Consider the following 25,445-nt stretch of genomic DNA (forward strand, 5'->3'; position numbering starts at 1 on the left):
AAAAAAGAATGTCATGGAGATTTACCAGAAGCAGCGTGGGATCGAAACCATCTCCTGCACCTCCCCCACCCCCCATCTCCCCATCCCCCCCATCCCCACCACCTCCCCCATCCCCTCCATTTCCCCATTCCTCCCATCCCCACCACCTACAGCCAGCATGGGCCACATGGAGTGCAAGGTGGATCTCCAGAGGCTACAGGCAACCCTGGTCCCAACTAGCAGTCCTCAGGCCTACAGTCTCGAGGGAACAAGCTCTGCCCACCACAAGGAAGCCTGGAGGTTGCTCCTGAGCCCAGACGAGAACAGCTGTCTTGGCTCACATCTGTTAGCCTGCTAAAACTCAGCAGAGAATACACCACAGCACGTCCAGGCTTCTGGTTCTAAGCCATTTTACACTGGTTATTTCTCACTCAATAATACAGCAAATATGCTTGGATAAGCCTCTTAAAAGTGAACAGTACCACAGTAGGTCAAGGCCTTCCTCATATGTGGGCTTATAATCCCATTGGCACCAAGAGAGCTCCTAAACATTCAGCAATTTAGCTTTTCATACAGATTCAGCGGATCCCGAATCCAGATTTGAGAAGCTTTAAACTACATAATTCCTGACAAATATTTCACACCTAGCACACACAGTTAGCTTTACGGGCCAGAGTTTACACTTAGTGGCTTTTATATATTCATAACTCGTGTAAGCATTATCACTATCTTTAGAACATTTTCATCACTCCCAAAAAGAAAACTCATATTATCTTTTTAAACTGTTTTTCTTTGATATCATGTCATGGTAACAGATTTCTCTAGCACTAGAAAACTTCAAACATCTGGGACACAAAACTGGCACGCAGGGAAGAACTGGGGTACAATATTTGAGCACGAATGTTGAGGGGGGGAGAAAATAAGAGGAGATTATAAAGTATTACTTCCTATCACTCGCAGCGTAAACATTCCTTTAAAAAATGGACACGCTCCAGGGAGGCAAGGCGTGGAACCACCTGCCAGGGAAAGAAGAGTCGGTCACTAGAAGATTCTCTGCTACTACTGTGCAAGGGGATGAACTGCTTCCCGCAGTCTGAAGAGGATGGCCTGAGGTGTATCCCAGTGAAACAAGCCTTCTATATTGCAAAGGAAAAATCTGAGGATTTTCAAAGAACACATCACAGCCTTCTGGAATGTTCCTACCCTGACCCAATGCAAATATTTTGACATTAACAAATGAACCAAATACTGGCATTTAAAGGTGTTGCTTCCACAGCTATATATATATATATATATATATATATATTATATATAATATATATAATAATAATATATAATATATATATAATATATAATAATATATATATATTATTATAATATATTATATTATTATTATATATATATCTCCACAGGATAGTCTATAAATTGTTCACTATATTTCCCTCCCACAAAAAGTCATCTTTTTGCCTCTGTTGTGATGACCGTAAGTTGGGTATGAAATCCTATCATTTAAAAAAAGAAAAAAAGGCCAGTGTATTTGATCTACTCGCCCGGGTCTAGCCCTCCTTCCCAGTGTGGAACAGTTCTCTGTCTGGGTCCTCCCAGGGTGTGGTGCTGGCTCAAGCACTCACTCAGGAAGGAAGCTTACACCAAGTTCGCCTACCCACTGCCCAGGAAGCCAGAGGAGTCTGATAGGAAGCCAACAGTGTAACAACCTAGATCACGCCCCTGTGACTTTAGCTTCCATTCTAGAACAGTGAGGAGCACTCACTATCTCCCATTCACTTTTAATCTCAAGGACATGTCTTTTAAAACAAACACAAAAAGAAACAAAAAGTTAAAATGTAAATGAAATGCTCCCAGGGAAGTATCATGAGGACAGAATGACTTCCAGTGGTTTATCTGCCAAAATGGAACAAAGTTTCAAGTCCAAGATAACGTGTCCAGCATGCCATGGGAAACAGTTCCTTTTCAGACATTTAAACTGCTAAAAAGAAATAAATGAAAATAAGGTGCACACCAACACAGACATGAAGATTTTTAAAAAATGTATCTAATGTGTGTGTGTATGTGAGAGAGACACTACCTTGTGTACTGGGTCACCCTCCAACCGCCCACAAAGGCAGAGGGCACTCAAGACAGAGTGCAGGTCTGCCAGCAGGGAGCCAACTACCTTATCCAAGGCTGTTCTCTCTGAGGCTCAGCAGGAAGAGGAAACTGGAATCACGAACCAGAGTTAAGAAGAAAACCCAGGCGGTGTCTTGTGAAGCCAAACTCCCACCCAGGTATATAGATTTTTAAAATACAAAGCCAGTTAACCAGCTCCAGCACACACAGGCAACTATAACCACATTTATCCAACCAAACATTCCTGCTCTTTCAAGTTGCTTTCAATCCTGATTTAAAGTCAAAATGACCTAAGGAGCTTTAAAAATTATACAAATTGCGCCTAACTGCTAATTGCATGAGTGGGCAACTAATGGCATCTATTTTACAAATGCCCCCACGGTGGAGAACTGGAAGACGGAACACAGCAGACCTAGGGCAGGTCGGCAAAGTCTCACCTAGCCAGCCTTCGGAAAAGGGATTCCGGTTCAAGTTTTAGCTGAAACCCTGTTCTTCTTTAAGCATAATTTCTGAATTCCTTGCTCAAGAAAGGAGACGGGATTGGTTCATTGAAACCTTCCAACAGTCTCACATCCACTGCACTGAAACTTTATCAATGTTTTTCTGAGGCAGGGCAAGTCAGAATGTCACCAAAGCCCTGGTTTTAGAAGTCAAGTTAAAAAGACATTCTTGTTGGGAGAGGAGAAAACAAAAACAAACAAGAAACAGAACATCACATCATTAAGACATTTCAGAGCTCTTCCCACATTTGATTTGCAGCAAGCTGTCATTTTTAACGGCTGAAGGCTTAAAAAATAATAACAAACAAGCAAAAAAACTTCTAGCCTTTTATAATAATGCCAGAGCTGGCATTATTATCAAATAATCCACACCCCCTTTGTCCACAAATAACATTACTGACCTACCAACAGGGGCCATGTGCTTCAAAGCTGTTTATCCAATAGCTCTGCTGGCTTACCCTGACCCCAGCATCAGGCTCTCACAGAGTCCCCCATTGTGACCAAGAACATGTCCTTAAAACGTGGCTGGCCTCCCAGGCTGTGGTCATGGAAGAATGGAAAAATGACCCCAAAGGGTCGAAGCTACGGACCTTTACTTTGTTCTAACCAACTGCCCAAATAAATAAAAATAGCAGGGTAGCTCTGCTTCCCAAATGAATTCCAATTTATTCCTGAGAAACCAAGCCTGGTTCCCAGGCCAACCAAAAATCCGTCAACTGTGGGCAGCTTGCCTCCCAGGAGGTGCTGGTCATGTCTGTTAGAACTGGAGGAGGGGATGCTACTGGTTCTCGTGACTAGCCCAGACATGTGATAAAGCAGCCCGAGGCTGCTGGGTCCCAAGTTTCAACAGTACTGAGGTTCTGAAAACCACGGATTCAAGTCTAGAATGGGTCACTGGCCAGTCCACTGCTGGATAAACTCTCAGAGAACTTGATCCCAACTTACTTCAGTTAAAAATAAGCATCATAAATTTAATGCCTTCAAGAATCAAAAAAGGTAAGGAAATACCACATTAACTCAATGGTTATGCATGAGGTACTAGGGTGTGCTGAAGTATTTGACAAATCAGGGCATACGCACTCTCTGAAATCACTCTTTTTTTTTTTTTTAATAACACTGCACTGGCCAAATAAAATATGACCGTTGGCTACATTCATTCTGTGGGTCACGAGGTGTCAAATTCTGATTCATCATTTAAGCAGACAGCAGGATCCCCAAAAGACACCGTCTGCCTTCAAGCCTGACATCCAGTGGGATGTCCGGAGCTGCTCAGTTGAGAAGATGGGATGAAAGACCTGATTCTAGAGATTTTGCTCCTGCAGGAAGGACCTCGGCGACACCGTGCCAAGGCAGGAGCGAAGGCTGATCTCCATTTTAGAGAAACCCGAGGGACATTACATCACGTGATGCAATGCCACAGAGGGGGACCACTATTTTAAGAGCATTTGGAAGTCAGCATTGTGGCAGAGCCAGTTAAGCTTCCACCTGTAACACGGGCTTCCCAAATAGCTCAAGCTGCTCCACTGCAGATCCAGCTCGTCCCAAATGCTCCTGGAGGCAGCAGCGGATGGCCCAAGTCCTGGGCTCCGGCACCCAAGCGGGAGACCCAGAGAGACTTCCATGGTACTGGCTGCAGTCTGGCACAGCCCTGGGAAGTGAACCAGTGGATGGAGGATCTCATTGTCTCTCTCTCTAACTCTCCATGTCTCTAACTCTGCCTTTTAAGTAAAAATAAACCAATCTGTTTCTTCTTCCTCTGTACCCACAACCCCAATGCACCAACAGAGACCGCATTTGAGATACCACTCAGAACTAAAGCCTCTACAAACCCAAGTCTTACGGAGTAAAATTTATCTAAACCTACTCAGCATTCTCCTCTTTCAACATCACAAAAACCAAAAATAGATTTTCCCCAACTTACTGTGTTTTAAGACCTCTTTGCAGCCTAAAAGAAGCACTGGAAATGGGTTCAATAGCTTGAGCACTCCTTTCAGCCAAGGCAGCAAAGGAAAGTCAAGTGGCCAATGAAACTCACGCAGCAGGGCAACGCACAGCCAAAGGTCCCCTGTGTGTACGCGTGCCTTCTGCTGGGAGAACTGCTGGCCTGAGGGATGGGGTACACAAAGGTCAGTGGAAGCCCGGGCTCCCTCCTTCCTCCCCTCTCCTGGCTGCCCTTCTCTGCTACCACCAGCTCCTGTTCCACCTTGGAGGGCCAAGCGGGAAGGTCAGTAATGGTGGCGCCCCGGGCACGGCACCTGGCAGAGGGGTGGACAGCTGCCTCACACTGCCCGCAGGGGAAGCTGAGAACAACACTGGCAAATGACAACGCAAGGGGTGCCATAAGGAAAGGTAAAGTGAGAAAAAGTTAACATCAGTCATAACCTCAAGATAAGCTGAATCAAACTGCAAAGCACACACATGAAGACAGTTCAGAGTTCATGCAAAAACGGAATTGAAAGATGTCCACTTTGGTGTAACACATTTTCAAAATCCACACATATTTTTTTCACAATACGCATCTCTGTAGGAACTTTTTGGAAAATCCCTCATAAGCATGGATTTCGAAAGACTGCACAGTAAACTACCTTCCAATTTTCCAAACTTTGCTCTGCGTGTCCATGCGCATGTGTGCGCGGCCTAGGTGGGTGTTTACATGGTTAATTAACCCCTTAGCAGACAATGCCACAAGCAAGGCAGGAACTTGCTTTATCACCTAAATGGGTCAGTTTTTCTAGCGCAAACTAATCTCTATTTTTTTTTTTTTTAATCACGCAACAGCCGGCCTGTTCTCAACCTCCTGCAGTCAGCGCCAGCCACCGGCTTCAACGCCAAGGATTAAAGTATGCTACACGCTCTCTTTTAGTTCCAATTGTCAGACACTGCTGAGCAATGCAGAGGACAATGTCTTCTACAAATCCAATCGCCAAACAGGACAGATTAAAAAAAAATAACAGTTGACTGCTGTTTCTTCTGTCTCAATTACCCTAAATCAAAGGACAGCCGTTCACACTCGGTTAACTGAAGCAATATTTACGAAATGTGGGCACTGCAGGCGGCTTATCCTTAGACACCTGCATCCAATACCAGGTGCCTGGATCGCAGGTTCCCCCTCCCTGTGAAGTTGAGCCTTCTCTGAAGGTGCCGCAAGCAGCAGATGACGCCCGAGGACTTGGGTCTCCCATGCGGTTCCTGCCTTCTGGTTGCAGCCTGGTCCAGCCTATCCTTGTGCAGGCAACTGAGGATTCGATCTGAGGACAGAAGAGACCTCTCCATCTTTCCCCTTCCCTTCCTCTCTCCAACAACCCTCTACCTCCTCCTGGCCCTTTTTGTTTTTATTCCTTTCAAATAAGTACTTTTAAAATTCCAAGTGGTTGCCCTGAATAGAACTATAAGGCATTTTCTATAACAACAACTTGATCAATTTTTCCTTTAAAAAAAAAGGCGTATGTGTTTATTTGAAAGTCAGAGAGTTCTTCCAATCGGCCGGTTCACTCCCCCAAACGGCTAGAGTGAGCAGGCTGAATGAGCCTAGCCAGACCCAGGAGCTTCATCGGAGTCTCCCGCAGGAACACAGTGACTCGTTCACTTGTGTCATCTTTTGCTGCTTTTCTCACGGACCTGCCATGGACCTGGATCAGAAGTGGAATAGCTGAGACATAAACTGAGCCATGAACCAAATGGAATACGAGAAGGCAGGCGGCAGCTTTACCCATTACACCACAACACTGGTGTCTGAGTCTACCGAGTTTCAAAAGCGGAATGCAGCCAAGGTCCTTCCAAAGGCTTTATTCGTCCTCTTCACTTCATCGAACGTCCTACAAGAACTGCTGGTTCTCACCCCACCTGGCTCAGACACTTCACTGCTTGGTTGAAGATGAGGCACACGAACAGCACATCTAACCCAGCAAGGAACACTGACCATCATCAGATTCTTAGGGACAAACCTGAATAAGCTTTAATGAAGAGCTAAAGCCCAGACCCCGGATGTGGCTGGTAGCAGACTGGTAACATCAGTCACTGTCCAAGAAAAGACAGAGGAAGAGGAGGGGAAGAGGGGAGAGAAGGGAGGAGGAAAGGCAGGCAGGCAGGAAGGAAAGAGGTTGAAGGAAGGAAGGAAAAAGAGGGAGGGAGGGAATGTGAGAGGCAGGGAGGGAGGAGAGCAGCACAGGGCCATGGCCTTAGCAAACTGTGAGGAAGTCAGCACTGGCCCATCTCCACAGCACACGTTAGCACACTGATCACTGGCAAAATGCCGGCAAAGTCTTGTTTCTAGAAACTGAGACACCCACCAGTTAATTTTCTAATACAGTGTCTTCCCTGGCCCCTGCTGGAAACAGCTGTGCACCGAGTTAGTCACCAGGAATTCTTAGGTCTCTGGGTCCGTTGATGCCTAGGGCGACAGGTAGAGCTTGTGGCTTCAAAACAGGACAAAGCTTTCGCCTGGTTTGTGCATCAGTAAGAAGGGCCTTAGTCAAGGAGCCAGAACATAAGGACCTATGTCAAAAAATAAAAGGCAGGAACGCTTGTCGCCCCACAAACACCTGCACTTTGGATCTGCGTTATCCACTGATGCAAGTCTGAGACAATCCAGCGCATGGACACCCTTGTCAGAAATGAAAGGGCAAACACCAGTGTTAACAGATAACCTAACTGCGTGCTGGGTGGAAACACAGCTTTCACCTCAATTTCCGCTTCCATTCACAGAACAGAACGGGCACAGGCTATTCATATAGGTGAGTGACATACTGAAGTATAAGACGAATTTTTTTAAAATAAACTTTCGAAGTCAGTGTCTATTGAGCAAGTCCTATGGAGTGGCCTGAGAACTAACAAGCCACTTGTTTTCTCTCCCTGGTAATCCAGTGTCAGGGCACAGCTTAGCTATTACTTCCCTAAATGGCATGGCTGTGCTTAACCCATTGTCCTTATCAAATACTGTCAGAACAGCACAATGTCCAGTCTTCAGCCAAGAGGGAAAAAAAATGATTCTATGTCAGGAAATCACATCAACTACATTGGAAATTGAATTTGCTTCTCTAGTTTTCCACATTTAACTCACAATGACAGTTGTGAATTACGGTTACTGTTTAGTTGACATCAAATTTCTTGTACTGTAAAAGTAAACAACAGCCTCTCTTCCGTAGGGAAGGAGTACTTGCCCCTTATACCTAGCTTTCCAAGTGTTGGTTACAAGTTTGATGGTTGTTCAAGTTTTCATTATTTTGTTTTCCCACAGAGATTCTGTAATTTATGCTTACAACAACAGAGAATGGAAGCTGGGGGATTAGGAACACTCCAGACTCTCAGTGGAGGTTTCTCTGGCCCTTTCCGGGTTAGTCTTTCATCAGATAAGGAATCCTACTAGTGAATACTTATCTAAGAACCAGGGTCTAAGGCCGGACAAATGAAATATTTAGAGATGGTCTATCACACATCCTTTATTCAAATAACTGGCCCCTTTACACAGAGAGGCCAGAAAAATTGTTCTAAGAGTTGTTGTGGGTTTTTTTTTTAACATTTAAAAATATCTTATTTTGTTCTATGATACAGTTCTGTAGGTTCTGGGGTTGCCCGTGCCCTTCCAGAAGGTTCTCCTCCTCCTTCATTGAATTCCCCTCTAGTGTTACAATGGATGTCCTTCATGAACAAGTCCATCACGCTGTTCTAACGTGTTAGCCTTAACATACTCAAATGCAACATTTTCTGGGCCAGAGAATCACACTGTAAGAGCCCATCTGGCAGCACTTTCCCTCCAGTCACTGGAGCATTCATGGACGCAGAAGCCCTAACCTATAGCCCGGCGTGGGAGGCACTGGCGGGAGGGGAGAGACAGGTGGGTAATGACGGTGGTACACACGCGGGGCCAATCGGGGAACACTTCCTGCGAGCTCTGGTACCTGTGCTGGATCTGAACGCACAGAAATCAGAGAAGCCGAGGGGAGTCCTGGCTGCTGAGTCACACGTGTGAAAACCAGGCACCCTGAAGCCTCGATTAGGAAAACAAGCTCACCAAGGTGAGAGTGCGTGTGGAAAGCCTGGATGAATCGCAGGAGGGTGGCGTGTAGGTACACAGCTGCTACGCTCCTAGAATTTTTACGTTTATCTCAGACATGCTGTTCCCTGTCCTGGAACACCTGGAAAGGATACCAGAAAAAGGAAAAAAAAAAAAAAAAAAAGCCCTTTTTTCCTCTGCAGAATCTGCTTACAGAATGTAAGTTACCAAGATGAGCTTGAATCTCACTTCATCTGTCCCCTCTCAGGTGTATCTCAGGGTGCTGGGCTGCAGTAAGGGAGGCAGGTACCTTAGACCCACGCTTCGAATCTGGTCTCTAGCAGCAGCCTCCGCCAGTCTCAGTAACACCATGTACACAGGGCACTGTGCACTCGCCCTCAGTGCAACCCGACCAGCTGTACCCCGTCGCCTGCTCAGCCACCCACGCACTGCCCACGGCCCCGTCCTCAGGACCAACTCCTGGCCAGCACCGAGATGGGCTGCCTCTCGTCTCTCCAGCAAACCACCGGGACCAGACTCAGTGAGTGTGAAGACAGACTTTCTGCTAACGTCTTCTTCATGATCACGTTAGAAACCACAACCCCAAAAGTTAAGTGGTACGCACGACTCAGGCAGGAGGAGAATCACATTCCGGTGGCCGCGTTCGAGAGAGGGTCCCTCGGCAGTCACACACACACTTCACTACTTCCCGGTTCTGGGGGGGGAAAGGGGGGCGCCACATTTTGTCAAGACAGCACGTTTCCTCTGGTCCAACAGCTGTCGTGTTTGCAGTGTCTTCAGAGGAGACCTCAAGACTCTCAGTTATTCTACAAATATTTACAAAAGGAAACACTTTCCCAGCTTAACTATTCTGTTTGTAAATACACCGTTGTGAGGACCACAGGCTCAGCATTAAAAGCGCTATTTTAAGCAAAGCAGTTCAAATAAAACCACAGGCACATTCTAACCACCCAGACCTTGCTCAAAAGCAGCGAGTCCAGGATCCAAATTCCCCAGCAGCTACTCACCGTGCTCCTGGAGGTACCACCTAGCACTGAGTCACCTCCCGCCCTCGCCACTATCAGATCTCTTAATTCATATTTCCCAAAACCCGCAGAACAATGCCTCAAATACTAGGCAAGCTCTCTCTCACGCTGCAAGCCCGGGACAGTCAACCGCGCTTACAGAGCACGGAGCGCCGCATGAGATGAGTGGACGACCGTCTCCCGGTGCTTCTGGGAGCCACCGGTCCCCTGGCAAAAGCCTCCGGCTAGCTTTGCCTTGGGTCTGTCTCGTCTCCTGCTCTACACTTCCTGGGGAAGTTATCTGGGCCAAGGAGAATGAAGCTCAGAGAAATGAAGATACGCCAAATTTGGGATAACAGGAAACTATACACACACACACACACACACATATGTATAAATAAATGTATGGGGGTGTGTCTATACATATATGAAAAAGGAGAGAGAAAAGCAATTGTTCGGCCACTTGGATGCCTACACCCGCATCACAGGGACTTGCTTTTTGAGTTCTAGTTCCAGATGCCAGTTTCTCACTCACGCACGCCTCGGGAGGCGGGAAATGAGGATTCAGACATGTGGGTCTCGGCCATCCATTAAGAGACTGCGACTGGGTGGTGAGCTCCTGGCCTGAGCCTGGCCCAGCCCCAGCTGTTGCTCTCCTTCAGAGAGGGAACAAGCCGAAATAAGATCTTCCTCCCTTTTTCTCCAAGTCCTCTCTGCCTTTCAAGTAAAGTGAAATTGAATTTTTAAAAGAAAACAGGAAAAAAAAAATTATCTGGGTGAACGTACTCCAAAAGCACCTGATGATGAAATATAAATATATTCCAATTTCAAGTACATGAAAGGTCTTTCAGGCCCCAGAAGTCTGGGTTTACAGCAAGATGAAACTGAGGGAAAGCTGAAAGACATTACAATGGAAACTGGGACTCTCGATAAGAAATAATAGAGATCTCAGTTCTCTAACCACACGAGGAACAATTGCAGTGGCATAAACAACATTAAAAATAGTAATAGCCGCCCCACCCATTCTGAAGGGCAGCTACAAAGAACCTGACTATTCTGCGATGCAAGCAAGGCTCGGGGATCTTAACCTGAGTCCGGAAACTGGTTCGGATAACTTTACAGCAAACATCAGGTGCTTCTTAAAATCCCCAAATTTTACACCAAAAATCAATTTTAGGAAACTCACCCCTCTCTCCAGTTTGCTACTGGTGTTAAGGACCCCAGTGGCAATTAGGACAGACTAGGAAAGCTAGTAATGGCAGGCCACACAGCAGGGCCTAGGACGCGCAGTCCCAGCCAGAGACTACACACACCATCAAGGGCCTACACCCTCCAGGGAGGATTTCAGATACAACCACAGGGGACAGCAGTGACTTGCAAAACTCAGCTGCAGTCTTCAGTTGTCCCCAGTCCACTGCACCTAAGGCAAACTCGGACTCTTACTGGTGACCTACAAATGTGCCTCCTCTTTTATCATTCCGGACCAAATTAGGGAAATTATGCATGAAGGGGAAAGACTTTCAAACTGTTAACTTTCAGAGTTGGCCTCAAGAAAGTTCTAACTTGGGAGGTGGACTGAAGCTATGTCAAAGGCACTGAGCTGACAGAGAAAGGTGTGTTAAAAGAGAACTATGGCCGAGCCATTTACAAGAGAATCCTTAGGCCAAGGCAAGGGGTTGGGGAAGACGGGACAGCAGCTGGGCCCAGGGTTATCATCTGGCCACACCCACTGGCTACGCCCTCCCCGCTGCCTGCAGACCCAGTGAATCCCCAGCAGCCGAGGGAGCAGTTAGGATTCCACAGACAGGGGTCACCATGGCAACGGGATTCCTCTCCAGGCAAACTCCAATCCACTCGGTACTGCTCCAGTCTCAGGAAACCACCAACTCCACTGGAATTTTCAAGGCCCTCATGGGTGTCCTGGCGCCCGCCTGGGGGTGAAGGGGGCGAGGGGGGAGATGGCGTGTAAAATCCTCTTCCTGAGCCCGCTGAGATATTTGACAACGGGCAGAGAACGGAGCACCCGAACTCAGACCCCAACCTGACAAGACACCTTAGCCGAGCGTGATGGATGAGTGAGTCAAAGAACCAGAAGCTATCGGGAACGAGGACGGGACAGCCAGAAGGCCTTCAGAGTTCCCAGGGCCAAAGGGCAGGCAGCTAGCTCATCAGCAGCTGGTTTTCGGCACCTGCTGGGTCAACCCGATTATCCAGCCCTGCTGCCGCACGCGGTGAACCTTGTCACTACATTTCCTGACACCTGAGCCCCAGCCCAGGTGTCCCTGTGCCGCAGGCGCCCTCGGCCTAGGGGGGGGGACAGCAGGCGGCGAGGTCCCCGACACCCCTCGCCGGCTCCGGCAGCGCCCAGGCCCTCTTCCTCGTCCTCCCTCCTAGTTGACACCGAGCTCCGACTCTGGCTGAATTTCGGTCACCCCCGTGCCCGACAACCGGGCTCGCGGTCAGGGTGCCAGTCTCCTCGGACGCAGTCGTGTCCGGGAGCCCCACCCTCCGCGTCTCCAGCTCCGCGTCCACCAAGCCTGCCTGGGGATTGTCCCGGTCGGAGCTGCCGCGCCAACGCCCCGGCGCGCAGCCCGCAGCCCCGGGAGGCCTGCAGCCCCGGGACGGCCGGGACTCCGTGGCTGGTTCCCGCTTAGGGAGAGGGAGGCACCCCTCGTCCTCCAGACCACCTTCCTGCCGGCTCGCCTCGCTTTGCGCCCGCGCTGCAGCCATTTTTCCCATCCCCAACTTGGCAGTCGGGGAGCTGCTCCAGTCCCGTTCCCACCCAAACCCAACCTGAAGGACGGGTTTAATATTTACCTACCGGCCCGGGAGCGCCCGGGAGGCAGCGGGAGGGCGCGCCGCGAAGCAACAGCGCTCGACCCTCGGAAGCACGCCCACCCCCCACGCCACCGCGCGGCGGCCCGCAATGAATGAGTGCGGCGCGCGAGGCGCTGCGTGCCCCTTACCTGAGCAGCCCCTGCATGCTGGAACGGCAGCTCTCCGCTCCGGGTACAATAGGATCGGGTTAAACAGTTTCCTTCACAGCCGCCCTAGGTTACCGACCCGCAGGTGACATCACTCTCGCTTCCTACGATAGGATACAAAGTAGCGCACAGTGCTCATGCGCTCTCAGCCGACCACGGACCTCATGGGATATGTAGTCCCTCTCCGGCCAGGGAGACCGTCGCAAGCCTTTAAGCTGAGACTTGGCGGAAATACACTTCCCGCCGCACCCCTGGGTCCCCCCCTGGCCCGCCCTTGGGCACACCCCCTCCGGTGCCCGTCCCCTCCCCGCCCTCCTGCTTTTGCAGCGCCTGCGGTGGTCGTGCTGGAGCTGAGCTGCAGATCCGGGAGGAAGAGGGGCGTCCTGTGCTCGTGCCCTTTGACTTGTCCTCCTGGCTGCCCGGCGCTGGCCCCGAGGGCTCCTGGCGGCGCACGGGCCAGGCAGCTCCGACCCAGCAGGCTGTCCTGGCCCCCACCTGGAAAGGGGCTCCTGATCCTCTTCACGCCTTCCCCACGCTGTAACCGGGACTCACCGGTATCCAAGTACGGTCCAGGAATTCGCCCCCACGTCCCCAAGGATGGGGCAGCATCGCCCCCAAAGGAGGGAGTCTCCCAGTACCCAACTTGGTACAGCTCGCCTTTTGCACCTTGTCTCTTTCCTTCTCGCCTTTGAACAGAAACCCGAGTGGCCAAGCACAGGGCGAGGGAGAGCCCAGTGGGCAGCCTCATAAAAATGTGGCCGAGTAAACGAGATAGTCGCCGCCGCCTTTTGCCGGGACGCCTGCTGCTGCTGCGATAAGACTATCAGGCAGCCCTGCTTTTGTTCATCCCGCAGCCTCCCCCCGGCAGCTCACACCCCTGTGGGATTCTGTGAACCCACAGGTGTGCCCACACCGTTTGAAATCCACAACACTCTCCCATTATTTCCCATGTCTTAAAATGTTTTCCAAAGACCAGACATGAGGCAGCATTCAAGGACTGTTCTGGGTCGCTCTGGTCTCAGCACACCGTCATGCTTATTTCAAGGAAAGCGTAATCAGAATGCCCTGGCCCTTTAATAACATTTTATTGTTACCAAGGCATTTTTCATTAGCCAATGAATGAATACTAAATACTAGGGGGAAGTGTACAGCTGCGGCTGTCTTTTTAGGTTTAAAAAAAAAATCAATGCCTTTAGTTATTGGAGTTAACATTTTAGAGTAAATTGTAATGCCCTGTGATGTGTGTGGATCGCAGAGAGAGGATCCGCGCCTTCCCCCGTTTCCACCAGTAAAATCCCCAGAAGATCCGCAGGAAGGGTCACGGTTAAGGCTGCCGACAATTTTCCACCCCGTTGTTGGAGGAACTCTTACTACTGCCCTTCTGCTTTGGTCCTACGACGCTCACTTTAGTTCAAGTGAAACACACTCGTGGAGCTGGTTGTGGATCTTGGAGAAGGGAAAGAGAGATGCGTTGCTTCCGATGTTTTTGTGCCGAATTTTGCTATATTAAAAAGTATATTGACCAGATCTATTTTCACCAAGGACAGAACATAGCTTCAAACGCTGTCCTGAGCTATTCTGTTCATCTCAAAGACTACCTCAAGTGGAACCCAAACAACAGAAATCAAAGATGCTCTCTGCGATAATTGCCCATGGGTGGGCTTAATGTGTTGTCTGCGTTGTTTTAAAATATATATACATGACCTGAGCTGATTCCGGAGGCACTCTAAGCTTTACAATTAAACTTGCAGACGGAAGTGTAATTGGTGAGCGTGGAATACATTGAGTTAATAATTTGAATTTGGCCCTCCTACAGAAGATTGGCAGTTTATCGATAAAATATGTCGGTGAGACACACTCAGAGGACTAGTCTTACAGAAGTAACCTCACAGCCAACACTTGGTTGGCTCTTTAGCACTGGAGTGGATGACACTTGCCCAAAGAAGAAAGCCCCTGCGCTGTCACGGTCCTGGAGGGATGTTCCCTGTGCCAAAGCTCTGCTCCCTGTGTGAAGAATACCGCACACCCTGCAGCAGCATAGCCGTGTGTGTGTGCGCATGTGTGAGCTGTGCTTCCCGTCAGCCACAGAAAAACATGGCTGATACAGACTGGGTTTCGAAACAGTTGAACCTGTTGCTGCACCCTAGTTCATTGCTAACCGAGAGAAACAAACATGACACTTTAGTTAACATCAGGGATGCTGTATGTAGAAGTGGGAACAGAGGGACCTTAACCACTTCTACTGAGACACGCACACACACGCACACACACACACGTACACATACAGACACACACGCATACACACGCACACAAGCTTTCACACAAACATCACTTTCCCATACACCCCTTGTGTCTTCTTGCCAGGTAACGGAGTAGTCTTGTTAACCATTGGAAACACCCACTCTGTCTAGCTTATATTCTCCAATGAAAAGGATTTCTTCTCTTTCTTTTTTTTCTTTTCTTTTAAAATGTTGCTATACTGGAATAACCTTATGAAACACTCTTCCTGCCCAGTAATCATGGTCTATTAATTATAAAACTTTGGGGCCCAGCATGGTAGCCTAGCAGTGAAAGTTCTTGCTGTGCATGCCCAGGATCCCATATGGGCACTGGTTCTAATCCCAGCAGTCCCATTTCCCAGCCAGCTCCCTGCTTGTGGCCTGGGAAAGCAGTCAAGGACTGCCCAAAGCCTTGGAACCCTGCGCCTGCATGGGAGACGCGGAAGAGGCTCCTGGCTCCTTGGCTTCCGGTCTCAGCTCCAGCCCTTGCGGCCGCTTGGGCAGTGAACCATCGGACGGAAGATCCTCCTCTCTGTCTCTCCTCCTCTCTGTATATCTGTCTTTCCAACAGTAGTAATACTAAGAATAATAACTTTGTATGGCCTTTGGAAATTGATTTAATCCATCAGGTATGAAAGCAGGGGGAGGGGTAAAGGTTCCCCGTCAGTATTTTGCTGATCTTTCAGAGAAGCCTCGCCCTGTTTTGGTGGCAAGGTTTTACCCTAGATACTGAGTTTCAGATAAAGCAGGAAATGAGATATCAACAGAGAGAAAGAATGTCAAGTTTGTAGCTTTTTGCATGTGTTTCCACACAATAGTTTGATGTCTTGCAACAATTAAGATTGTGTGCTGAGCGGGGCGGGTTTGGACTTTTGCCATTTTATCATTTTCAGTCACATTACCGTGCTTATCTGTCCTGCTTACTTCCCCCGCCCCAGCCTCCGTTTTCTTGTTTATTAAATGTGGTTAGAAATGTTACTGTTTAACAACCTTTTCAAGATTGCATAAGATGAGGCATGTAAAAGCTGTCACACACCGAAGAAACTGTACAAATGCTAGTCCTTTGCCATCTTTCATTGAAGGATATATCAGGAATGCGAGGTGTGATCCCGGGATGAATTAATAAAATCTTACATTAAAAAAATCTTAATGTCTGTATCGTACTCGAACTCATGAGAACCGGAATGTACTTTAAAGATGAGAAATCCAGAGCTAAATGGGGCCGGGTCTCAGTTCATTCTCACATCTGTAACTTGTCCCTCTGCAGGGTCCACGTGTCTTCTGTATCCCCATGAGCCTCTGCCAACTTTCCCAGCATGGAGAGGCACCGCTGGGCAATGGGAGGCAGGAGGAAGGCAGAAGCCAGGGAGTTTGCCCATCTGTACAAAGGTGCACTGGTAGGTGATTCGGGCTGCAACGCCTCCCCTGTGGGAGCTCCGGATGTGTCTGTCCCAGCCTGTTCCAGGTGTCCCTGACCCCCTGTTAACACACCTTCTCCCACGTCCCTCCAGCCAGGAGGCGGAGGTAGCCCCCTGCTGGTACTAATCTCTGGGTGGCACATTTGGCTTCTCGCATTGTCACTGTGCTTCATTATCTGTATTTTAAATACTTAGAACGGCTCTTATTTTCTTGGTGAAACACTGGAAACGATACACTCGTGTCTTAGCTCGATATTTTAGGGCCAGGCAGCAGAGATTTCGTGCCATCACTTTATACAAAACAAAGAAAGCCTGCAGTGGGATTTGCTCAGATGCAAACAAGCAGAGCTCAAGCAAGAACAGAGAGCAGACAGCTCCAGGAACGGAATCAGGGCTCCTTCTCCGAACTCGCATAGCCCTCGGTCTCTGTGCCCCTCTGTTCCGAATTTCACATTCCAGAGTGCCTATCCGAGCTGATCAGCAACGGCTGTGGTGCTGGAGGTGTTCCCCAGGCCGTGAGCTCCAGGAGCACCACAGAACCTGTTGGAAAGGCAAACGCTTGGGCCTCACCCAGAGGAAACTTTAGGCATGGTCTCACGATTTGCGCTTTAAAGCCTGCCCCGCTGATGCTGGCACACGGGGGGAGTTTGGCAAGCCCTCAGTGTGCCCTGAAGTGGCTCCGATAGGCTGCCTGTGAGCTGGGAATCTGGCAGGCATCCCAAGCGGTGTTAGGTAGAGCTGGTAAACCTGCCACAGTGACAATGAAAAGGAAAGGATTCTCTCTGAGGGAGAGAACTTTGTAGCATTCTGAGCCAGCTATTCAACTGAGTCAGTGCAAAGGCACTTTGGAAAAGATTCGTTTTCCTGGGTTTAATAGAGTTCTCAGAACCTCTGAAAAGCCAGGGACAGGGGCGAGCGAGTCAGATGGGAATATAAGAGCAGCAACAATAGCGCAGCAAGAGAGATGGAAATAGCGCCAGCCACTCACGGCTGTCCCAGGTGGCTCCGATCAGAACAATTCCTCCGGGTTCCAAAGATGAACTCCTCTGACGCAGCCTCGCTTCTCCCTGGTGGCAGTGCCTGCCTCACTGGCTGAGGCAACTTAACCTGTGAGACCTGCAGTGTCCGATTCTGTACCCATGCGGCTATCGAAATTGGATGAAAATGAAATAAAGTCTACAAATTCAGATCCTCCGTCACAAGAGCCTCATTTCAAGTGCTCAGTAACTGCAGGAGAGCAGTAGCTACCATCCTGCAAATCAGAGGTGCAAATCCTCCCATCGCTTTCACTGGACAGCTAGCTTTTGCTCATAAGAAAGCTCAGCAGCGGGCCCTGTGGCATAGCGCGATAAGCCGTTGCCTGCAGTACCAGCATCCCATATGAGAACCAGTTCAGGTCCTGGCTGCCACACTTGCCATATAGCTGCTTGCTAATGTGCCTGCGAGAGCAGCAGACAATATCTCAAGTGTTTGGAGCGCTGCCACCTACCTGGAAAACCCAGATCGAGTTCGTGACTCTTGACCTTGGTATAACATATTCCAAGCCATTGTGGGCATTTGGCCAATGTGGGAAATGAACCAGCAGATGGAAGATCTCTCTCTCCATTCTCACCTTTATTTCTCTGAAACTTAACCTTTCCAAAAAAAAATGTTTTAAAAAGAAGTTTAAATGTACTTTTACTTCTTCCTTTTTTCCCAAGTCAAAAGCCAGAAAAAATATGTATGTACCGAGGAAGAGAGAAAGAGAAACATTTTAAGGGAAATGATTCTGTAAACTACTGATTGCAATTAAAAAGAAAGTCAATGGCAAACAGAAAAATGACCAAAAATGGCTCAAAATCTTTAATACAAAGACACAACCAAGGGATCAATAAACGTGTGAGAAGATGCTCAAATTCACAAGTTGTTGTGGGAATCTGAATAAATGCCACACGGGGATACTATCACGCCCCTTCATTAGAATGGTTAAAAATAAAGGAACCAATTCTGTTACACACTGGCAAATAAGCAGTTTCAACACTACCGTCAAGATTGCCAGTTGCTCTAACTGCTTTAGAAAAACCTTTGTTAGCCTCTTAGTGTGAACAAATGCGTTGTTTACAGCTCAGCATCTCACTCTAGGAATGTACCCAACGGAACCATGTACATGTTCATTCTATCAGTGCAGTTGCCATGCAACACTGGGGATGTACTTACAGCAAGAATATTATTTGTTGTTTGCCTGAGATTCAGGCTTAACCAGACACTATGGACTTTTAAAAATTTTTTTTATTTAGTTTTGTGTTTGCTAAATCTGGCCAAATGAACTCAGTTGGTCACCTCCACTAGAGTGGCTTCTTAAGATTGTGGCTTGGGCGTATCAGTATACTATAAAGCAGAAAAGGGCAAATTTTTTCTATAAAGTGGTGGATAACTTAAATGAGGGGTCTTTAAAAAGTGAACAAAAAATGTCCACTTTAAAAAAAAAGCTGAATGGATTTCAATACGTAGCAAAATAAGCTTTTAATTCATTCTCCATGAAGTTTTTGAATTATCCTTGTGGCCGTCTAACTGTTGCAACTACTCAACTCTGCCATCGTAATTTGAAGGCTGTCTCAGACAGGAAGGGATGAGCATGGCTGATGTTCCAATAAAACTTCATTTTCAGTAGCACTGAGTGGGATCCAGGTCACTCCAGGCTATCAGCCATGAGAATGAACGAGTCATGTCTACACGTAAACATGGGTGGACCTCATAAAAATAACCTTGAGTAGAAGCAGTGTATATGATCTGATTACATTCACATAAAACTGCTGAAGGAGGTAAACCCATGATGCTTGGAGAAGACAGAACAGTAACCGCTTCAGGGGAGGGTGATGGGGGAGAGGCCATGGGGGGTCTGGCAGGGGTGTGGTGTGCCACTGTTGCCAAATTACTTACCTGCCTCTTCTATGCACAGATGCTTCAACTTGTGAAAATCCGTCACACAGTACGTTTACGGTTTGTGCTCATTTAAATGTGGGCATTCCATAAAATAGATATTCATGCAGTTTAAAACTGGGCAAAGTTACCTCAAGGTCGGTTCACGAGAAATTTTTTATGATGTATTCTGGAACCCAAATGTGTTGGATCTTCCTACTTCCCTTTCGTCGGTATTCTTTTGGATTCACATTAGCGACATTTTAATCCACTACCGATTACAGAACACCTCATTCCCAATTTGAGGGTACTTTCAGCACCTCTGATACACATCCTGGTTCCACTTTGGTACCCATCCATGATTATGTCTTTAAAAGAAGAAATATAGTGTATGGGGAAATAAGTGCTTTCAGATAGTTTAAATGCATATTGCCCAGACCATCATCTATTATTTCTATAGATATTATGATTAGTTCTTCCTGTTAGCCCACATAAAAAAGAGGTCTGTCCTCTATGAGAAAATGAAATCATGTCCCAAAGGCAACCAAAACTGTGACAAATTGTAATACCATTAATAAGATGATTGAGGGAATTCTGGTGGGGATGGCTGTCGGGAAAAAGAGGCTGTGATAACAGAAGACCACAGAGTTTACCTCCTCAGACTGCTGACACCAAGTTAAAGCCTGTCGGTACTATTTGGTTCCTCTTAATTTTATCAGGAAAGGATAAAAATGTAGAAGACCTCTCAGCTTGACTCATCTGAGTGTACTTTGACGAGTTTATAGGGGAAGTAGAAGTTCGTGGATAATGGGGTTAACAGACACACTTAAGGGCAGCCAACTGGCTGTGCAAAATTAAGATGCTGCTTGTGTGTGGCAAAGCAGGTAAAGTGATGCTGGCAGCCCATATGGTGCCAGTTTATGTTGTGGTCTCTCCACTTCCAATCCAGCTCTCTGCTATTGGCTTGGGCAAAGCGGCAGAAGGTGACTCAGGTCCCTGGCCCTTGCATGCACGTGGGAGACCCGGATGAAGCTCCTAGCTTGCGCCTGGCTCAGCCCTGGATGTTGTGGCCATCTGCAGAATGAATCAACAGATGAATGATCTCTGTCTACGTATGTGTCTGTAACTCAGAATTTCGAAGTAAATAAATATTTTTAAAATGCTATTTGGATGCTTACATCTCATATTGGAGTACCTTGTTCAAGTCTTTGTTCAACTTAATCTCATCTATCTCGCAGTGTGTACCCTGGGGGGCGGCAGTTGTGTGGGTCCCCGCTGCGCATGTGACAGCCGAGGGTGAAGTTCTAGCTCACCAGGCTGTTATGGCTGATGGAGAGTGAGCTGGGACGTGGAAGACGAGTTTGTCTCTGTTTTTCTGCCTTCGGAATAACTCATTAATTGTAAGATCTTTAAATACATTTATTTTGACGTAAAAGAATTTTGAAATCAGTGTATAGAAACAGTCTTGAGAAATTTAACAAAAATGTGTTTCATCAGAAAGCTATGTATAAATACGGGAAATATTTGCACCAAAACAAATAAGATTGATTTATTTTGTTTGGAAATCAGAGTTATAGATAGGGACACACACACACACACACACACACACACACACACACACACACACACACACATCAGGGTTACACAGAAAGAGATAGTCTTCCATCTGCTGGTTGCCAGCAACAGTAAGGGGGGGGAAGAGAGGAGGAGAAAGGAAAGCTGTTGGTGTGTCTCATCCCATCTACTGGTTCACTTCCCAAATAGCTGCAACAGCCAGGGTCTTCCACATGGGTCAGTTCACACATTTCAATCATGTGTCACTGCTTTAACAGGCACGGGAACAGGATGTGGAATATGAACCATGATTTGAGCAGCCAGGATTTGAACCAGGGCCCCTGTATGAGATATCAGTGTTCTAAGCCAAGGCTTAGCTCAGCATCCTTTCATTGCATTGTCCCTGGGGGGACATCTGCTGCCTGTGTGTCATCAGATAACCTATACCTGTGTGGCCCTCTGGCCAGACACCCCCCTTTCATAGTGACATCAGCCATACCGGATTTGAGCTCACCCTAACGAGCTCATTTTTAACTTGACTACTGCTATAAAGATCATGTTTTGAAATAAAACCAAACTCTTAAGATCCCAAGATGAGGACGTTAACAGATGAACCTGGGGGTGGTACGGGAAGAGCTGCATACAGTTCAACCCAGATCACTCAGTGAACCTAACCGCAAGATGGTTTGTTCTGTTGAACTCGGCACCAATGTTTGACACATTCTGGTCACACAGAGGCTAGGACAGCTGAACAAGAAATAAAGACAGAAGCTAAAAATGGAACCTAACAGCCTGAAATGTTTCAAGAGTGACAGGGACAGAAGATGCACAGGGCCTCCTGAGTTATGTGAAAGCCTTAATGTGCCTTGTCAAGGGTTTTGAAGACTCAGATCTCCAAATCTTGCCTCCAGATACACAGTCCTGTCACTTTTCATCAGGGACTCTCAGATGCAGAGTCTACTGACCTTCCACTGGCATAAACTCCCTGCCCATCCCACGTTCATTTTTCTTGTTCTCTGCGTGGGCTCTTTAACCCTAAAATGACAAGTCCACACATGACAAAATCTTGTGTACAAGTAAAAGGGTGGTGTTCAGTGGAGAGAGAGAATTCTCTTTACTCTTCGGGATTTGTAGCTTGCTTTTCTGAGCATTATCCTGGTAGATATATTCTCCACTTATGGCAAAAATATTACCGGGCGGGGGATTTACTGGAGAGCCTTGTCTCACGGCAGGTTCTGCGAGCACTCAGGCCCTGGATTTGATGATGCACTTGAGTCTCGTATGACATGAGAATTTTGTGATGTGGAATTTCTCACGAAAGCCACACTCCAATACAATATGGCACCGCATATTACATTTGTGAGAGAATTTTCTCTTCACCAAAATGTGATTATAGCATCTTCTCTCCTATTGTCTGTGCCTCTTGCTTGTCTCAAGGTCCTAAAATAATATTTTGGATGGTTAGAAGACTAGCCAGCCGGTTAAGGGGATAGACGAGAGGTAACAATGCTTTATTCTGGCTTTGCATTCCTGTAAATGCCACGTTTTTTTTCCTCCTGGATGTATGCTATTGTTTTAGAACAATCATACTTATGTAAAGCTAAACAGGGTTAAAGCAATGAAATGTATCCCGGTTACTTTTCACAAATGTGTAGCAATGGTCCCAAGCAAGGGACTCTTTCCTCTCTCTATGTATGCACGTACATGGATTCTGCTTGAAGCCTCGCCCTTTCTGGTGATAAGCCCACCAGAATGTGCAAACTGAGTGGCTCCGAAGGAACCCGGTTGTTTCAGAGATGAATACAGAATTTCAAGAAGCTTAGATCCTTTCCGCTGTCACCTCAGAAAGTGTTTTCATGATGCACATCCCCAGGTAATGTGCGGGCAAGTGTCCCTGCTCAGGGCAAATCTACAAGAGTAACCTCAGTGCCCCATGGTACTGCCTAACGGGAACCGGCTGTCACATTTCAGGAGATCTGAGCCCAGTGCTACGGCTGAGTGGCTAAATCCTCGCCTTGCAAGCACCAGGATCCCATAAGGGTTTGTGTCCCATCTGCCCCACTTCCCATCCAGCTCCCTGCTTGTGGCCTGGCAAAGCAGTTAAGGACAGCCGAAAGCCCTGGGACCCTGCACCTGTGCAGGAGGCCTGGAGGAAGCTCCTGGATTCCAGCTCCTAGCTTTGGCTCAGCTCCAGCTGTTGCTATTGTGACTATTTGGGGAGTAAACCAGTGGACAGAAGATCTTTCTTTGTCCTTCTTTGTGTAAATCTGCCTTTCCAATAAAAATAAAGAAATCCTTTAAAAATTAAACTAAATCTTTAAAAAAAATTCAGATTTGTGAACCAGCTGCTAAATATAGATGGCATTCGTGATTAGAACAAATTCCAGGGGCTGGTGCTACGATGCAGTGGGCTGCAGCCTGTGACACTGGCATACCATTTGAGCTCCTGCTTCGTTTCCAGCTGAGCCACTGATGATCCATCTGCCAAATGGTGCACCTGGGGAAGCAATGGGGCTGGCCCAGGGCTTTGAGCCCTGTCACCCATGCAGGAGATCTAAATCGTTTCTGGCTCCTGGCTTCATTCTGGTACAGTTCACTAACCATAGCCATTTGATTAGTGAATCAACAGATAGAAGATCTCTTCTCGTCTCTGTCATGCCCTCTTTCTGTAACTCTACCTTTCATATAAATAAATTAACTAATTAACTAACTAAATATTTTCTAAAAATTCTAAGTAAATTTCACATGTTGAAAAGAAAGGTTAAGAAATCAATCACCACTTGTTAATTGTTACTTCAATTTACCATTAGCTATGTTCTTGAGGCTCCGTCTCAATGCCAGAGGTGGAACTCTATTGGCATATAATCATGAAAAAGAAAAGCCACAGGCAGAGTGAGAGTTTGGAAAGAATGTAGTATGAGCAAAGGAAAAATGGGGCAGGTCCCACGGAAGCACACTCTTACTGAATCATTTAATTCTTCTAAATTTATAATCTTCACAGATTTCCTTGAACTGCCCAAAGCTGGATTTTGGTTAATCCTTGTTTTGATAATTGCCCACTGGTACAAGCAGCCCCAGAATAACAAGTGTTTCAAGATTGAACATGACGATCCTCTAAGCTTTTTTCAGATTCATACTTGAAAATCCCCCACATTTCTCACCAGGAGTTCTTAGGAGAACATTCTGAGAAGGTCATTGTCAAGGGAGGGTGGTGAGGTGAACTCCGCGTGCATGGCTGGTGGGTCTCACACACGCGGCAGACCAGCTTGTGGATACGTGATTCAAGCACGCTGCCATGCTCTAACAAGAGCCCACTGTGTAATTAAACACACCAAGAGCTGTGACAGATTCTGGCTCTGCTCAATTTAGGAGACACGTCTTGCTCAACTCTGAAATCCATATTCATGTCTCAAATTCCTTCTGTCTAACTATTCTCATTCCAGAACAAGGCCTTGCTGCCACAACTAATGGACACATATTTACAACTCTGATCTTATACTTGTTTTCTTCCTGGTTAAATACATACTTACTCCCATGTGTTTTCTACAAAACAGGTGTCTTCTGGTGTTTGAATGGCTTTAGAGCTAGCAATTCTGTTGCATTGCTAAATCATTGGGAACAGGTGCTCTTCCTTGAGCTGTTCACCTACCGATATGAGTACTAATGAACAACCATAAACACTGGTGATTGCCATTAAGTATTGCAATAGGAGGAAGTTTGCACGGACGATGATCATGGTGGCTCAACTCTGAAGTCTGTTAGAACTCTATCTCGCATTTGTGGAGGGTGCACAGCCACACAAAACACAAAATCACTGTGCCCCTGACCTTGAATGCCTGAGACAAAATGAAAAAACACGAGTGCCCCTCTCGTTTCATCGTTGGGCGTTCCTCTAAAGAGAAGGGAAGAAATCTCTAGTGATTTAAAGGAAGAAAAAGATACATTCTCAAGATGGAAACTGTGCTTGTGATTGGGCAAGGCTAAGAGACCATAGTGCGGCCACTTGTCACTTTGCGTCTTACTGCGCAGTATCTGCTTAATTTTCTTTCTAGCGCACGGCCGTTGGATGGAAGCACCCAGTGCCGCCAGAGAACGTTTCAGTAGCCACATGAAAATAACTACAGAGAAAAAATAAACTTTAATCACTCATTTTATTCACCCAAATGTACCCAAAATATCATTTGGACATAACACTCAAGTATCACTAATTACACAATGTCTACTTTTTTTCATAGTAATTCTTCCGAATCAGTGTGTATTTTTTACACTTGTAGGGATAACTCAGTTCAGAATGGCCACATTTTAGGGCTTGATATAAAAACCCAGGGCCAGCGGCAGCCAGGGGGACAGTGCAGGTCTAGAACATTCCATCCCCGAGGGTGCAGGTCACACTTGCTGAGGAGGACAAGGGACTTCTTTTCTTGAAAGTTCTGTCTCCACCTCCTAGAGATCGGTTGTCCACGCGAAAAGGAGAGCTTCTTCGAACGCTAGCACACTTCCTCGGGAGTAGTTAAGTGGCACTTGTTATCATCCTGAGGCGCTTAGGGGCAGAGGAGGGTCCTTTGTGAAAAGCGGACTTCCTCCCTGGCGGAGAAGCAGCATTCTCGGCGGAGTTGAACACTCTTGCTCATCTCCCGTCTGAGAGGCCTGGGCCTGACTTTCTGCACAGTCTGTGTTGCTAAACACACA

The 25,445-nt window shown here is 47.2% G+C and overlaps 1 protein-coding gene across 1 annotated transcript in view; it reads right to left on the reverse strand.

The window, feature by feature from the left end:
- DAAM1 (dishevelled associated activator of morphogenesis 1) overlaps positions 1-12,743 on the reverse strand; it is a 166,444-nt gene extending 153,701 nt beyond the window's left edge. Inside the window, exon 1 of the mRNA XM_040975498.1 lies at positions 12,590-12,743. The gene's annotated coding sequence lies outside the window, so the exon portion shown is untranslated. The remainder of the gene's footprint in view (positions 1-12,589) is intronic.
- Between the last annotated feature and the right edge of the window lie 12,702 nt (positions 12,744-25,445).

The sequence above is a fragment of the Ochotona curzoniae genome, unplaced genomic scaffold (genome assembly GCF_017591425.1).
Source record: "Ochotona curzoniae isolate NIBS_2020 unplaced genomic scaffold, NIBS_Ocur_1.0 contig_2688, whole genome shotgun sequence".
In the NCBI taxonomy this organism is placed as follows: domain Eukaryota; kingdom Metazoa; phylum Chordata; class Mammalia; order Lagomorpha; family Ochotonidae; genus Ochotona; species Ochotona curzoniae.